At 36.5% G+C, this 15,257-nt stretch overlaps 1 protein-coding gene across 2 annotated transcripts in view; it reads right to left on the reverse strand.

The window, feature by feature from the left end:
- The window catches only part of im:7151449, a 240,452-nt gene that overhangs the window by 71,975 nt on the left and 153,220 nt on the right, over positions 1–15,257 (reverse strand). The window lies entirely within an intron of this gene.

Consider the following 15,257-nt stretch of genomic DNA (forward strand, 5'->3'; position numbering starts at 1 on the left):
GTTTCATTGTACTCTCAGAAAGCTGATGCAGAACTTCCGCTGACAGACTCTTTGTATTTGTGCAGTATATGCACAATGTAATCCACAGACGTGATGCAACTCGGTTTAAGCTGAATTTCTATCTTGTTTCTCCCAGGCACCAAGATAATCAGCTACAAGATGCAAACAAACCCAAGCAGAGAAATATTGTTTGACTAAATCAATTCTCTGACAGCATCATGTGACCATGTAGGTGTTGCTAAAGTAAGCATCTTATAACCTCAATAAACTGCATTCTCATTTAGTACTCATTTATTCGTCTTCCTTCGGATTAGTCTCAATTTCAGAGGTCGCCACGGTGCAATGAACCACCAACTATTTCAGCATATGTTTTACACAGTGGATGCCCTTCCACCTGCAACCCAGTATTGGGAAACACCCACACACACACTCATTCAAACAAACTTATATACTATGACTAATTTAGTTTTCTCAATTCACATATAGCATATATCTTTGGACTGTGAGTGAAACCGGAGCATCTAGAGGAAACCCACGCCAATACAAGGAGAATATTCCACACAGAAATGCCAACTGGCCCAGTCGGAACTTGAACCAGCCACCTTCTTGCACTGAGGCGACAATGCTTAACCATTGAGCCACCGTGCCGTCCTGCGTTTAGCACTTTTTACAGTTTAAGTGTGTTATTTCTAATAGCACCACATGGCATCTGTTTGTTGGAGTTAAGAACATGTGTAATACCTGCAGAAAGTCATCTGTTTGTGTAGCCCTGCTTTTCTGAAAGATATGAAATGTGATATGAAGCTGACAATATGATTGCCTGATGGCACCACCAGAACACATGTTTTTCCAACTCTTCACTAGTAAATGTCCAGAGCTGTGACAGGAAAAATGTAATGCTACTTCATGCTTTTAAGAGCCCTTGAGATAGCTGGTAGCGGTAAAACAGCTACTTCAATGAAATATTAGTTATATGGGAGAGACTCCAGGTATATAGTCATGGATAAACACTAATAAATTGCCAGCAGTGATTTTGCTATGTAGTGTGCACTGTAAAACTTATCTGTTAGCTAACAGTTTTTGTAAATTGTGATTCACCGGTCTGTTCCGTTTATAATTGTAAATTAAATTATAAGATCTTGATCTCTGCTTTTAGCTGACTTTTGATGTTGAAAACTCTACGACTTTTAGTGACGTTTTAGTCGTTTGGAATAATATAATGTATAAGAAATAATATATAAAGTATTATATAAAATAATTCTGTGAAATAACAGAAAATGTAATGATTAACACAAAGTGTAGCCCAATATCCATTTCTGGAGATTGTGAATTATGTAGCTAAAAGTACATATGGCTGCATTTTGTCTTTAAAACAAACGCTACAGGGCAGTATGATGCTACTCCTTTTCTCACTTACAAGCTGACTGCTTAACTCCGTGTGGATGGCTTTTCTAGTGTTACCAGTTTGTCCAGTTAGCTCGCCATATGAGTCGGTGGACTTGAGACGCAAGAGAAGCTGAGCACAATGATGGGGTTTGAGTTTGAAAAAAAACAGTTGCAGAAAGCAGGTAAGACAAAAACAAAAGCCTTTCAAGAAAATAAACAAGTAAATAACAGGGTGAGAATGTGGTCAAATCTGAAAATGTGGTAAATTTCAGGCGAGGAGGGTTTTTTTTTTTTTGGATAGCTTTTTAAAACTGTTAGTTGGGTTTAGGGAAGTGGGTGTTCGGGTCAATCAGTGCTTTTGAAAACAATATTGGTTAGGTTTTGGGAAGGAGGAGGGTTGGTCAGTCGATCGGTCAGTCAGTCAGTCAGTTGACAGGGACCTTTAGTGGATTTAGGAGAAAACAGCAGGCGCAAATGGCACTCATGAAAGAAATTTGAGATCTGAAAAAGTGTACACAATGGGCTCTGGTGGATTCACAAAAACTGCAAAAAAACGTAGCTCCTGGACATATTTGCCACTCTCGAGAAATGCATACTGTATACCAGTAGTTTTTCAGAATAATCTGGTTTAGTAACAGAAGTTCAGTACTACATTTGCCACGTCATAGAACACCAACCCAAAAAATATATCACTTTAAACTATTAAAAATGTTTTTTAAAAAGTCACTTTTTTTACTTTTTAAAGTTAAATGTTGTTGGAAGAAAGATTAGGATCCCAAAATGCAATTCAAAATCATAAATAAATTGGAAAAAATAAAACAATAACATTACAAATAAAAAAATACAAAAAGAAACTGCAGTGTTTTACTTTTTTTTACACTGCAGTATTAGTTTAATCACATTCTGTCATAAATTTAATTGTTCAATTATATATTTTTTTTATAAAACTGTTGGATAAACAATTGAACTGTTATGTATAAGGTTCTAACTGTTAAAAAAAAAAAACCATTATATTCATTTATTTTACTTCGGCTTGGTCTATATTTCAGAGGTCACCACAGTGAAATGAACCACCAACTATTCAGACATATGTTTTTCACAATGGATGCGCTTCCAGCCACAACTCAATACTGGGACAGACGGACGGACACGCATGCACGCACGCACGCACGCACGCACGCACGCACGCACACACACACACACACACACACACACACACACTACATCCAATTTAGTTACTTAAATTTACCTACAGCGCATGTCTTTGGACTGTGAGGGAAACCAGAGCACCCAGAGGAAACTCACGCCAACACAGAAATGCCAACTGGCACAGCCGGGACTTGAACCAGCGACCTTCTAGCTGTGGTATGACAGTGCTAAGCACTGAGATACCATGCTGCCCAAAATAAGAAATTTAAGCACCAAAAAGTCGATAAAAGCACATAAAATGACTAAAACCTAAACTAAAAATGAAAACAAAACTGGAAATTATTCAAATAGTTAAACATAACTCGAACGCTAAAAATGAATAAATAACATAACTGTGTATTAACCAGATTAGCTGGATGAACTTTAATGTTGCCTTGAGAAATCCTGCATAGAAAGTTTAAAGTGATTTTAAAAGCTTGAAGTTTAATGTGGTTAGTTTGAAGTACTTTGAAGTCTAAATAAGAAGCATTTTAAAAAAGCTTGAAGTAGAAGATTTTGAGGTCGTCCAGTCCTTCAGAATGACACACAGTGTAGACTGATCCTCAGACAGACTGCAGTGATGTTAGTCTGTTCAGTGTGATTACAAGGTCAGTGTTTACTAGAAAGACAAAATAGATTTTATTAGAGAAACAAAGGAGATGTACAGAGCAGCGAGTCTCCAGGACCAAGTTATGAAATCAGTTGACATGCTGCTAATATGTAAACTAACAGCGTTGTACATGAATAACACTGCTCCAGGCTTTTACCATAATTAATGCATTAACTAACATCAACAAACAATGAACAATACATTTATTACAGTATTTGTTCATGTTAGTTACCGGTAATCTAAATACAGTTGATCATTGTTAATTCATGTTAACTCACTAATGATAAAAAGCATGAATTTGGATTTTAATTAGGCATTAGTATTTGTTGAGAAGTGCTAACCCCTGAGCCACAGTGCCAAGATAAACAACATCATTTTGATAAATGGTAAAGTACGATTGGCTGATGGTGCTGCGTGTGATTGTATCATATTTAGTCAGTCATTCAAAAAGATGCCTTATGCAAGCAGATGTTATAATCACAGCATCTATAACCGGAGACTAATGGGGTCATGTTAACCAGCAAAACCTTGACCTTTTGTTTGAACACCCATTGAAGGCTGACAGACACAAAAACAAAGCACCTTTCAGCCATCTGCAGCCTCACCAGCTTGAAAGGCTGAACCAATGAATATTTAAAGGGATAGTTCACCTAAAATTGCAAACGTTGTTATTATTTACTCATCATTTACTTGTTCCAAAGCTGTTTTAGTTTTGTTCTTCTGTTTAACACAAAATAAGATATGTTGAAGATAAGTTTCACATTTTAATATGTTTCTTTATTCTGTTAAACACAAAGACACACACACAAAATATAATATATTGAAGAAAGCTGGAAACCTGTAACCATTGACTACCAGTGTTGGGTAAAGTAACTTTTAAATGTAGTGCATTACAATATTGAGTTACTCCCCCAAAAAAGTAACTAATAGCATTACTTAGGCCACCTTTACACTGCCAGTTATATGTGTCCCAATTCCGATTTTTGGTTCATAGGTGACACAGATCGGATCTGTTCTATCATCGTGTTAATACGAAAACTCATGCATTGGGATATTCAGAGATTCTCCTTCATATGTAGAAATAAATCAGATATAAATCAGATATGTGACAATGCGACTATTAACAGGCAGATCAGATTTATTAAGGCATTCCATTTTGTACATCATTAAACTTGCGAAAATGTGGTACTTCTCTGCGATTTAATGACATAGAAGGAAGAGCGTTTGTGTGCTCATCCTTAAATTTCGGACCCACTCCTCCTCAATAAAGCCCGCCACAATTTGCTCCCACCAGACCTGAGATCTCTCTCGTACCCACAAATTCCTCTGAATGGTGGAGGACACCATATATAAACCATAGACGAAAGCTGCAATGACGGCCCGTTCCCTTATCCTCTGCCTCAAAATTATTTTTAAGTTGGGCAAACTTCACATATTTGGCAGAGCTAAAAGCAAGACAATTTCTTTCATCGTGGCTAGTGTGGCGCAGATGCTAGAACCCACTCTCGCATGCCCGACGTCGTAAGTTGTATGGCAAGTGTAAACACATGAATCAGATATGGGTCACAATTAAAAGAATGTGGAAACGAACTGGATCAGATATAGTCAACAATTCGCAATTGGCCATCAAGAGCTGACAGTGTAAACGTGGCCTTAGTTACTTTTTTTATGGAAAGGAATGCGCTATAGTACTTTTGAATTACTTTTACGTTACTTTTCCTCACCTGCCTAAGGTTTGATCTCTTTCAGAACTTGCAGGCATTTTTCACTCTTTTTTTAATCGAGAAGCTCTGCACCTATATAACCTACATTCTTATTTTCCTTTAAACAATGTAGGATAAAATTATAATTTGAAAACTTTCTGAGCCCATAGCTATACATGCTGTATATACAGATTAATGTATAGTAAGCATGTAATGTGTTTGCTACTTTTGTACATTTTGTGTTTTTAATAAAGTAAATTCACTGTCCATTGAAATAAAGACTGAAATAAAGTCTAAGTGTACTAATATGAAATCATTTATAATAAGGCAAAAACTGATTTTAAACCATTTAAATGTTTAATAACAAACTAAACAATAAGACATAAAAAATCTCCAAATCAAAATGAATCTTTAGTTTTATACATTGAATAAATTGCTTCACATGGCCTTCAGAAGTGTGTAAATCATTCCTAAAAGGGAAAAAAATCTTACGATATTACAAAACGTAGTCGCTTTTACAGTAGACAGTGGCTGGATCTCCTTAACAATAAAAGCAATGAGCTTTTTAATTTAGTCAAATTAATTGTTTTACCTAGAGAATGTGAACTGATGTCAATCGTTTGTTGTTTAGCGGGGTGCGGGTGTAGTGCTTTGCATCCAGTTTTGTTTTTGCAATGTTGTGTTTCTTGCAGTTGACAAAATTTTGACTCACATACATTATTCTACACTTAACAACAATCCACTTTTTTTCTTCAATGAGTTCAAAATAGCAAGAATCCATTGCAAACATGTTTTAAAAGTCTCTGGCCTGCCATTGTTTCAGTTTCTAACTGTCTGTATTGATAAATCGTTTGTTTTTACCCGGATCTTCTTAGGGTATTTTCACACTTGCAGTTTTGGTACGCACCCGGTTTAGTTTGACGTCATAGTACAGTACGTTTAGCTAGTGGGAATGTGTCTTCTGAACTCGAGTGCACACCCGTGAACCGTACCCAAGTCCACCTGAAGAGGTGGTCTGAGGTGCGGTTCATGCAAACTCTGGTACGGGTCACTTCTGATATGAATGCAATCATACCAAATAACGGAAGTGAACCACCAACTGATCAACAAACTATCGTTTTCATAACGTTCATTCGTGTGTGTGTGTGTGTGTGTATGTCACGTGTTGTACCTTGGTGACAAGCGGAACTGAGCCAGGGCAAACACAGTGATACACAGTGATGTCTGCTTGTCTCCTCCAAAAAGTCTTTTGCAGACACTGTGTGATGTTTTGAAAGCTTATAATGTTTTTGCGGCAGATGGATGCGAGTCGCTTTCTGTATGTTTAAAACTTAAAGATCCACTTAAAGCAAATCGATCAGGATGTGCGGAAGTTTTTCCATTTTGGCACTTTGCTTTCGTGACTGTCACTTAGCAACAGCTGTAAACAAAACAGCAGCTCGATGATGCAAGCGTACCAGGGTTTAGAAGGAAAAAAGACAGTGTGAACACAAACCAACCGAGAAGGTGGCAAGGGGGGGACAATCAAACTTAAGTACGATCCAGGCTACTGAACCAAATGTGAAAGCACCCTTAGTGAACCAGTCGAACCAATTCATTCAATTGTACGGAGTTGTCCTGAAATGGTTTGCGTCTTCAGTAAGTACTAACAAAGCGGATACCCCGTCTGACTAGGGAAAAAAAACAATATCCTGAGTTATTCGGTTACTAAAACAGTACACTGACTCATCTGCTGTGAAAAAGACACCTGATGATGAGCGCGAGTCGACTGTCTGTTCCCTCACAGCACGCTCTCTCATTAAGTGTGTGATTGAACCATACTAAGGTCATTTTTATTCCGCAATATATTTTGTAAAAACTCAATTAAGCAAGGTAAAAAGTAACAAAGTAATTTTAAAACCACTTGAGTGTGAATATATAGTGTGTACATTTTCATTTTTGAGTGAACTATCCCTTTAAGTGACACTTTCATGACACAAATGACATAATCTGCATTGAAACTGTACTTCAGAAATACAGTATAATTCTTTGCTTGAATATACATGAATAAAAGTATACCCCAGTGGTCTCACTTTGCAGCAAAGCCGTGGCACAATGATTTCATTCTGACACAATGAGCTCGAGCATTTCCCTGACATTTGCCCAAGTAATAGTTATAAATTGCATATGCGAGACGCGTCGGTCTGCCGCCTTACCGATGTTTCACAGCACATAGTTAACACAGTCAGTGGTCAACCTTGTTTGGGACCCTGCTGAGTGTTTATGCCTGGATATCTCTGGCATGCTATCCATTATATTGTCTTTTTTTCTCTCTCCACGGCGCAACAAGTGCAGCCAAATCCGTTTGTCACTGACAAATGTGAAAGGCTTCCTCAGAGCAGGAGGAAGCAAAGTGCCTGCAGCCATTTTAAGCTTCTCCAAAAGCGAATCAAGACAGCGGCTCTGTACACACGACACTGGTATGCATATCCTGATGGGAGGGAAAGTGAAAGAGCGCAGCTTTTTTTTTCATGGACTAAGATGGTGCTTTTCAATCATCTAAGAGCTGAAGCTGCCCCCGCAACACAACAAGAGCATCCCCCGTGGGAAAGACAAAGAGAAAACACCCACGTCGCACAGCCATAAGCTTTCAAACATCACTCATTTTACTGCCTCTGCCCCGTGTGTGTGTGTATGTGTGTGTGTATGTGTGTGTGTGTGTGTGTGTGTGTGTGCATGTCTATCTAATATCCTTGGGGAATTTGCCATTTTACCATTATCGCTGTCAGATAGCATGCAGCTGGAGGAGCTGAATACCAAATGAGCAAGCCATGTTTTGGAATATGACAAAAATGCATTGTAAATTATTTCTGATTTTTCCAATTTGTTGACTGTGACATTTTATCACATGCATATTTTTTACAAGTGCATTGTCTTCAATGGAAATGACCTGGGAGTAAAGCACTTGTTGACTGTTTTACTGTAATGGAGGAGTGTGGTGTTGCAAGTCAGGTTGTTTAGAAACATGAGAAGCAGCAAAGGACAGCCTTGGATCACGGTTCAAGACTTGCTCAAGTCAACAAGTGCTTTACTGACAGATCACAGTGCAGTTATACTCTCACCAGCCACTTTGTTAGGTACACCTGTCCAACTGCTTGTTAATGCAAACTTCTAAACAGCCAATCACATGGCAGCAACTCAATGCATTTAGACACGTAGAGATGGTCAAGACGATCTGCTGCAGTTCAAACCGAGCATCAGAATGAGGAAAAAAGGTGATTTAAGTGACCTTTAATGTGGTATGGTTGTTGGTGCTAGACGGGCAGGTCTGAGTATTTCAGAAACTGCAGATCCCCTGGCATTTTAACGCAAAACCATCTCTAGGGTTTACAGAGAATGGTTCGAAAAAGAGAAAATATCCAGTGAGTGGCAGTTCCGTGGATGCAAATGCCTTGTTGATGCCGGAAGTCAGAGAAGAGAAAGATCAGACAGTATCTCAAATAACCAATAGCTACAACCTAGGTATGCAGAAGAGCATCTTTGAATGCACAACACGTTCAACCTTGAGGCAGATGGGCTACAGCAGCAAAAGACTACAACGGGTGTCACTACTGTCAGCCAAAAACAGGAAACTGAGGCTACAATTCACACAGGCTCATCAAAAATGGACAATAGAAGATTGGAGAAACATTGCTGGTGGTGGTGGTGTAATAATGTGGGGGATATTTTCAGCCTACAGCCTGAGTATTGTTGTTGTTTTCTTGAACTGATGAGTTTTCTATACTCAAATGGCCTCCACAGTCACCAGAACTCAATCAAATAGAGCATTTTTGGGATGCTATGATGCTATCATGTCTATATGGCCCAAAATCTCTGAGGAATATTTCCAGTACCTTGGTGAAACTATGCCACGAAGAATTAAGGCAATTCTAAAGGCAAAAGGGGGTCCAAACAGGTACTAGTAAGGTTTAACTAATAAAGTGGTCGGTAAGTGTGCACTGCCATTTGTTTATTCTTGTCTATTGACAATTTCAATATGCTTCTGCAATGTCAAAACATTTTATTCTCATCCAGATTTGCAGTACTTTTCCACCAATTTCTTGTATTGATAATGAGAGGGTGTGACCCCTGTGTGAAATCAAGTACATTCCAAAGATTCTCAATAAGGTAATATTTTGGATTCTGGGATGGCCAATCCATGTAGAAAAAATTATGCCTTGTGCTCACTTGAACCACTCTTTCACAAATTGAGCCTGCATGGCATAAATCAAAAATAAATCGAAATAAATCCTATATATATATATATGTGTGTGTGTGTATACATATATACAATATATATATATATATATATATATATATATATATATATATATATATATATATATATATATTGAATATGAAATAAATCTGTCTGAAAATATTGTATATATATATACATATATGTATATATATATACATATATGTATATATATATATATATATATATATATATATATATATATATATATATATATATATATATATATATATTGAATATGAAATAAATCTGTCTGAAAATATTGTATATATATATACATATATGTATATATATATATATATATATATATATATATATATATATACATATATGTATATATATATATATACATATATATGTGTGTGTATATATATATATATATATACACACACATATATATGCATATATATATACATATATATACACACATATATATGCATATATATATACATATATATTGTATATATATATATATATACAAACCATCGATATACAATAACTTGCCTAATTATCATAACCTGCCTAGTTAACCTAATTAACCTAGTTAAGCCTTTAAAAGTCACTTTAAGCTGTATAGAAGTGCCTTGAAAAATATCTAGTAAAATATTATTAACTGTCATCATGGCAAAGATGAAACAAATCAGTTATAAGAGATGAGTTATTAAAACTATTATGTTTAGAAATGTGTTGAAGAAATCTTCTCTCTGGGAATTTGGAGAAAAATAAACAGGGGGTCTTTATCTTAGTAGTAGTATTATTTAATGTGATAAACAGCTATATTCAAAACAGATATATTAGTTTTTTATATTATGAAATAATAATAATAATAATAATAATAATAATAATAATAATAATTAACATAATGGTTAATGATGGACGAGTTTAGTTAAAATATTGCTGATGCAATATTGAATCCAGTTCATATTTATATTGCAAACAAAATCAGTCCAATAAGAAGGAGCCTGACAGCACATACCTTTTCTTTCAGGTAATTTTCTTCTGGGTTCCGTTAGAGAGGTAAGTGAGGGAACAGCAAGTGTGTATTTTCTGTTCACAAAGATTTCTGAAATTCCCTCAGATAGATCTTTTTTTGTTTTATTGCCTTCCGTTGCACTCCTCCTCAAGTAATTTGTATTCTTGTGGCTCTTTCTATTTGCAAATACACTGAAAGGGTGTAAATAAATAGTAAGCAATGGAAAGAGTTTTGACATCTCCCTTTGAGTTTTTCCTTCCTTGTGTCTTCTTATGGCTCATATATTATGAAATGATGTGGTTGCGAGAGTGGAATAGTAATATAGTGCTTGTCTTTTTAGAATATAAATATATAGTGAATACAGTTAAGCATTATATGTAATCAAATTAACTATAAAAACTTATTTTAAACCGTGGACCAGAGTTTTTTTTATAATCAATATGATAATATTTTTGTTTTTACTTATATTTTGAAATCTACCCTTGAGTTTTTCCTTTCTAATGTCTTCTTATGGATGATATTTTATAATATTTAGGGTGAAATCTTCATATAGTGCTTGCTTTTGTACTGTATTAATATGTCGAAGGCATAATTTATATTAGCAGCACTATAATTAAAATTGACATTATTATAATTTACATTTAGTCATTTAGCAGACTCTTTTAACAAATGAAAGGGCATCAAGAGGCAATACTTACTACATGTGCTATAATATGAAGTGAGCTATACAAAACAGTAGAGAATGACTTAGGACAGGGGTGTCAAACTTAATTCCTGAAGGGCCGAAGCCCTGCACAGTTTAGTTCCAACCCTGCTCCAACACACTTACCTGTAGGTTTCAAACAAGCCTGAAGGACTCAATTAGTTCGATCAGGTGTGTTTAATTAGGGTTGGAACTAAAATGTGCAGAGCTGCGGTCCTTTTGGAACTGAGTTTGACACCTGTGACTTAGGAAATATTTATTTTAAAACTAAAAACATTGATACTCTGAACCAGTGTCAGTGTTCCTATTATAGTTGATATTTAAAGTTTGAAAATAGCTTTGACATCTTCCCTTGAGTTTGTCCTTCCTCATGTTTTCGTATGACTTGTATGTTCTGATATTTCATGGCCGTGAGGTGGAAAAGTCAAACATAACTTACTTTTGTGAGGAATTTGCATGTACAGTATATCAAAAATTAGCATTAGCTCTAATATATCTAAAATAGGCCTTGTAATAATAAATCTCAGTTAAACTAAAAACATCAACATTGTGGATCAATGTTTTTTTTTTGTATAAATAATATACAATTATATATCAATCCGTGACCTAACAGGCAGCCAGCCCAGAGAGAAAAGAACTGGGGATATATGCTCATACTTGCGAGTCCCTGTCAGAAGTCTCGCAGCTGCATTTTGTACTAATTGCAATCTATTCAGGGCATTTTGACTAATACCAACATATAGAGAATTGCAATAGTCAAGTCAAGTAAATGGAAAAAAAACTGGATTTAACAAGTGAATTTACTTGTTTGTTAAATTTCAGATCACTATCGAAATGAAACTCAAGGTTTCTAACGACAGGTTTTTAATAAGTTGATAGCTCACCAAAACCTAATAAATACAGAGGGTTAGGATCGCCAAACCAGATCAGCTTGAAATGTAAAAAATTTGACGACAGCCAGGTCAATTAGATTAACCTCGATTAGACATCTCATAAGGGAGTCAAGCCCATTTTTATCATTACTTTTAAAAGGGACAATGTCACTTTTGGATGAGATGATAAGTCCTTGTCACTATACTGGGGCATTAGGACCCACACAGACAGCTTGTTGGGCGCTCCCTGCTGGCAGCACTAACACCAATTCCGGCAGCAACCTAGCTTTCCCTAATTAGCTTCAGTGGGCGACCATATGAGAGTTGCAGAGAGCTACCTGAAGGCAACAGTTAGCAGTAAATTATTCCCAAAATCAGAGGAAAATAATAGTTGGATATCAATCAAGAGCATAAACCTTATCGTAAAAGGCTTAAACTTAACAAACACATTAAACATATCCCTTAATTTTAATTGCAAATTGGAATATTGTTCAAGGATCAACATGGATGTGGACCCAGAAACATGTCCTACTTAGTGAAATCAGGAATATTTTGGTATTTCATGGTTATTGTAGAATATAAATAGGCCTAGTCATTAACATTAGCAGTAATATAGTTAAAATGGACATTATTATTTTATTTATAGTTTGGAAAGTGTTTTGACATCATTCTTTGAGATTTTTCTTAATTTTTATGGCTCATATCTTCTGTTTTATTGCTGTAAGGGTGAAATAGTAATATAGCGCTTGCTTTTGTAGAATAAGTACTATATTTAGTGTATAAAGTTTAGCATTAGCTGTATTTTAATTTAAATAGGTATTTACTGGCAAGTGTTAGTATCAATGAGATACAATCATTGTTTGTATTAATAGTTCAGAAAGATTCAAAATCTTTCCTTGAGTCTTCCATCTTTATGTTTTCTTGTAAATTCTGATATTTCATTGCCCTGAATTTGTACTGACGTGATTTGAGACTGAAACAGCAATACATAAACTGGTATATTTAGCATCCAGAAAAGTGTCCTTTGAGGGTGAAATAGTCATAAGTGCTTGCTTTTGTAGAATATAAATAGGCCTTGCATTAGCAGTAATATAGTAAGTAAGTAAAGTAAGTAAAGGTTTACTTGCATAACACCTTTCCCAGACATTGAGTCACAACGTGTAAAAATAAGAGAAAACAACTAAAAGAACACTTGACAATAAACAAAGACAGGTTAAAACAATAAAACTAATTAAAAATCCAAAAACAGAAACGCTAATACTGTTAATTAAAAGCTTGCCCGGAAATGAAAGTGCATTTTTAAAAGCTTTTTAATATGTTCAACTGATCCCAGAGTTCTCAGGGATATAGGGAGAGAGTTCTACCACACAGAAAGCACGGTCACCTTTAGTCTTAAGAAGAGTTCTGGGAATGGCTAACAGGTCTTTACCAGAGGACCTTAGAGACTGGCTACATAAGTGACTGCTTAAAAGATCTTGAACGTACAGGGGTGCTTGACCATGCGGAGCTTTATATGTAATGACCGGAATCTTAAAATTAATTCTAAAACTAATAGGAAGCCAGTGAAGAGCCTTTTTGGTGTAGTCAAAGATAAGGAGTAATGTGTGACCTCCTACCGGTGTTAGTTAAAAGCCTCGCCGCTGCATTCTGCATATAGTTAAAATGTACATTATTATTATATTTATATTTTGGAAAGGGGTTTAAAATCTTTTCCTAAGTTTTTACTTCCTTGTGTCTTTTTAGGGCTCATGTCTTATGATATTTCATCACTGTAAATAGGCCTAGGCATTAGCATTAGCAGTAATATCATTGAAATGGACATTATTATTTCATCTATAGTTTGGAAAGAATTTTGACATCTTCCCTTGAGTTGTTCCTTCCTCATGTCTTCTTATGGCTCATATGTTGTGATATTGTGTATAGCCGTGAGAGTGGAATAGTCATACAGCTCTTGCTTTTGAGAGGAACTAGTGATGCCACATCGAGTAAATCCAGCGGAAACACTATAACAAGCTCTAGCCGGACGCCTGCCGAATATACTAGAGGTGAAAGAGCGTTCTCACCTACAGCGCCTTGACTCCCTCAGCTCAGGTCTGACGTGCTTCTCTGGCCAGGAAAAGATCAGAGAACAGACCCTGGAGCTGTGCTTCTGCAGAAACACTGATAAACAAAGCAAGAAGTGAGTAATATATGCAGTGATGGGATGACGCCCCATGCAACAGCCATCTCTTCATGTACTGCGGTGCTTCAGAATGAGAGTGTACAAATCGTCAACAATACAGCATTTCCGAGCTGTGCGAGCTCTCTGGCAGGATTCATTCTGAAGACACTTTTTCAGGAGACACTCAGAGGCTAGTAAGAAGTAGATAATATTTAATTTGGCAAAAAAAAGAAAATGAGGCTGTGAGAGAGGAGACTGCAAAGTTGATCTAATATGTATTACAGTCGCAATACTTGCATCATTTTCTTGTGGAGTAGCTTACGATAATTAGCATAATGCTCATGTATTTCATTTAGTTTTTGATTGTGTTTTAGGTATGTATGACTTAAATGTTGTAAACATTGTTAGCACTGTTGCCTCACAGCAAGAAGGTGGCTGATTTGCGTTCTGGCTGGGCCAGTTAGCATTTCCGTTTGCATTTTCTCACCATGTTGGCATGAGATTGCTCTGGGTGCTCCGGTTTCCCTTACAGTTCAAAGCAACATAGGTTCATTCTGAAAACGTAGCCCTATATACATTTCTAAAGATTGCAAATTATGTAACCAGAGCTAAGCATGACTGCATTTCATCTTTAAAATGAACGCTTCGAGGTGGTACTTCATTCCATTTCTCGCTTATCAGCTGAATGCTTACCTCAGTATGGACGGCTTTTCCGCTGTTACCAGTTTGTCTGGTAGTTTGAAATGTATGTCAGCGGACTTGAGACAGTTGACCGCGACAACAGGGTTTATATCCAGTGAAGAATGGTTCCAGAAAGCGAGTAAGACAAAAACAAAAGCTAATAAAAACAAGTAAATAACCGGGTGAGAATGAACGTGAGAGTGAGAGTGTTTTCTTTTGAAAACACTGTCGTTTGGGTTTAAGGAAAGGGGTGGGCGGGTCAATTGGTGCTTTTGAAAAACACTAATGGTTGGGTTTAGGAAGGTGGGATAGTGGGGGGATCGGTTGGTTGGTCAATCAGTAAATCAGTCAGTCGACACCGCCCTCTGGTGGATGTACGTGAGAACAGCTGGGACAAATGGCAGTTGTGAGAAAAAATTTGAGATCTGAAAAAGCATATACAGAGGCCACTGGATCTGCAAAAACAAAAACCGCCAAAAAACGTAGCTCCTAAAACGTATTTTTCACTCTCCAGAAATGTACAGGGGTACGTAATTAGAATGAGCCAAGGTAGGTCCAAAGACTTGCTCTATAGGTGAATTGAATAAACTAAATTGGCTTGTTAGTGTGTGTGTGTGTGTGTGTGTGTGTGTGTGTGTGTGTGGGTGTTTGGGTGTTTCTCAGTACTGGGTTGCGGTTGGAAGGGCATCTGCTGCTTAAAACAT

This window comes from Danio rerio, chromosome 6, assembly GCF_052040795.2.
Source record: "Danio rerio strain M-AB ecotype USA chromosome 6, GRCz13ab, whole genome shotgun sequence".
Taxonomy (NCBI): Eukaryota; Metazoa; Chordata; class Actinopteri; order Cypriniformes; family Danionidae; genus Danio; species Danio rerio.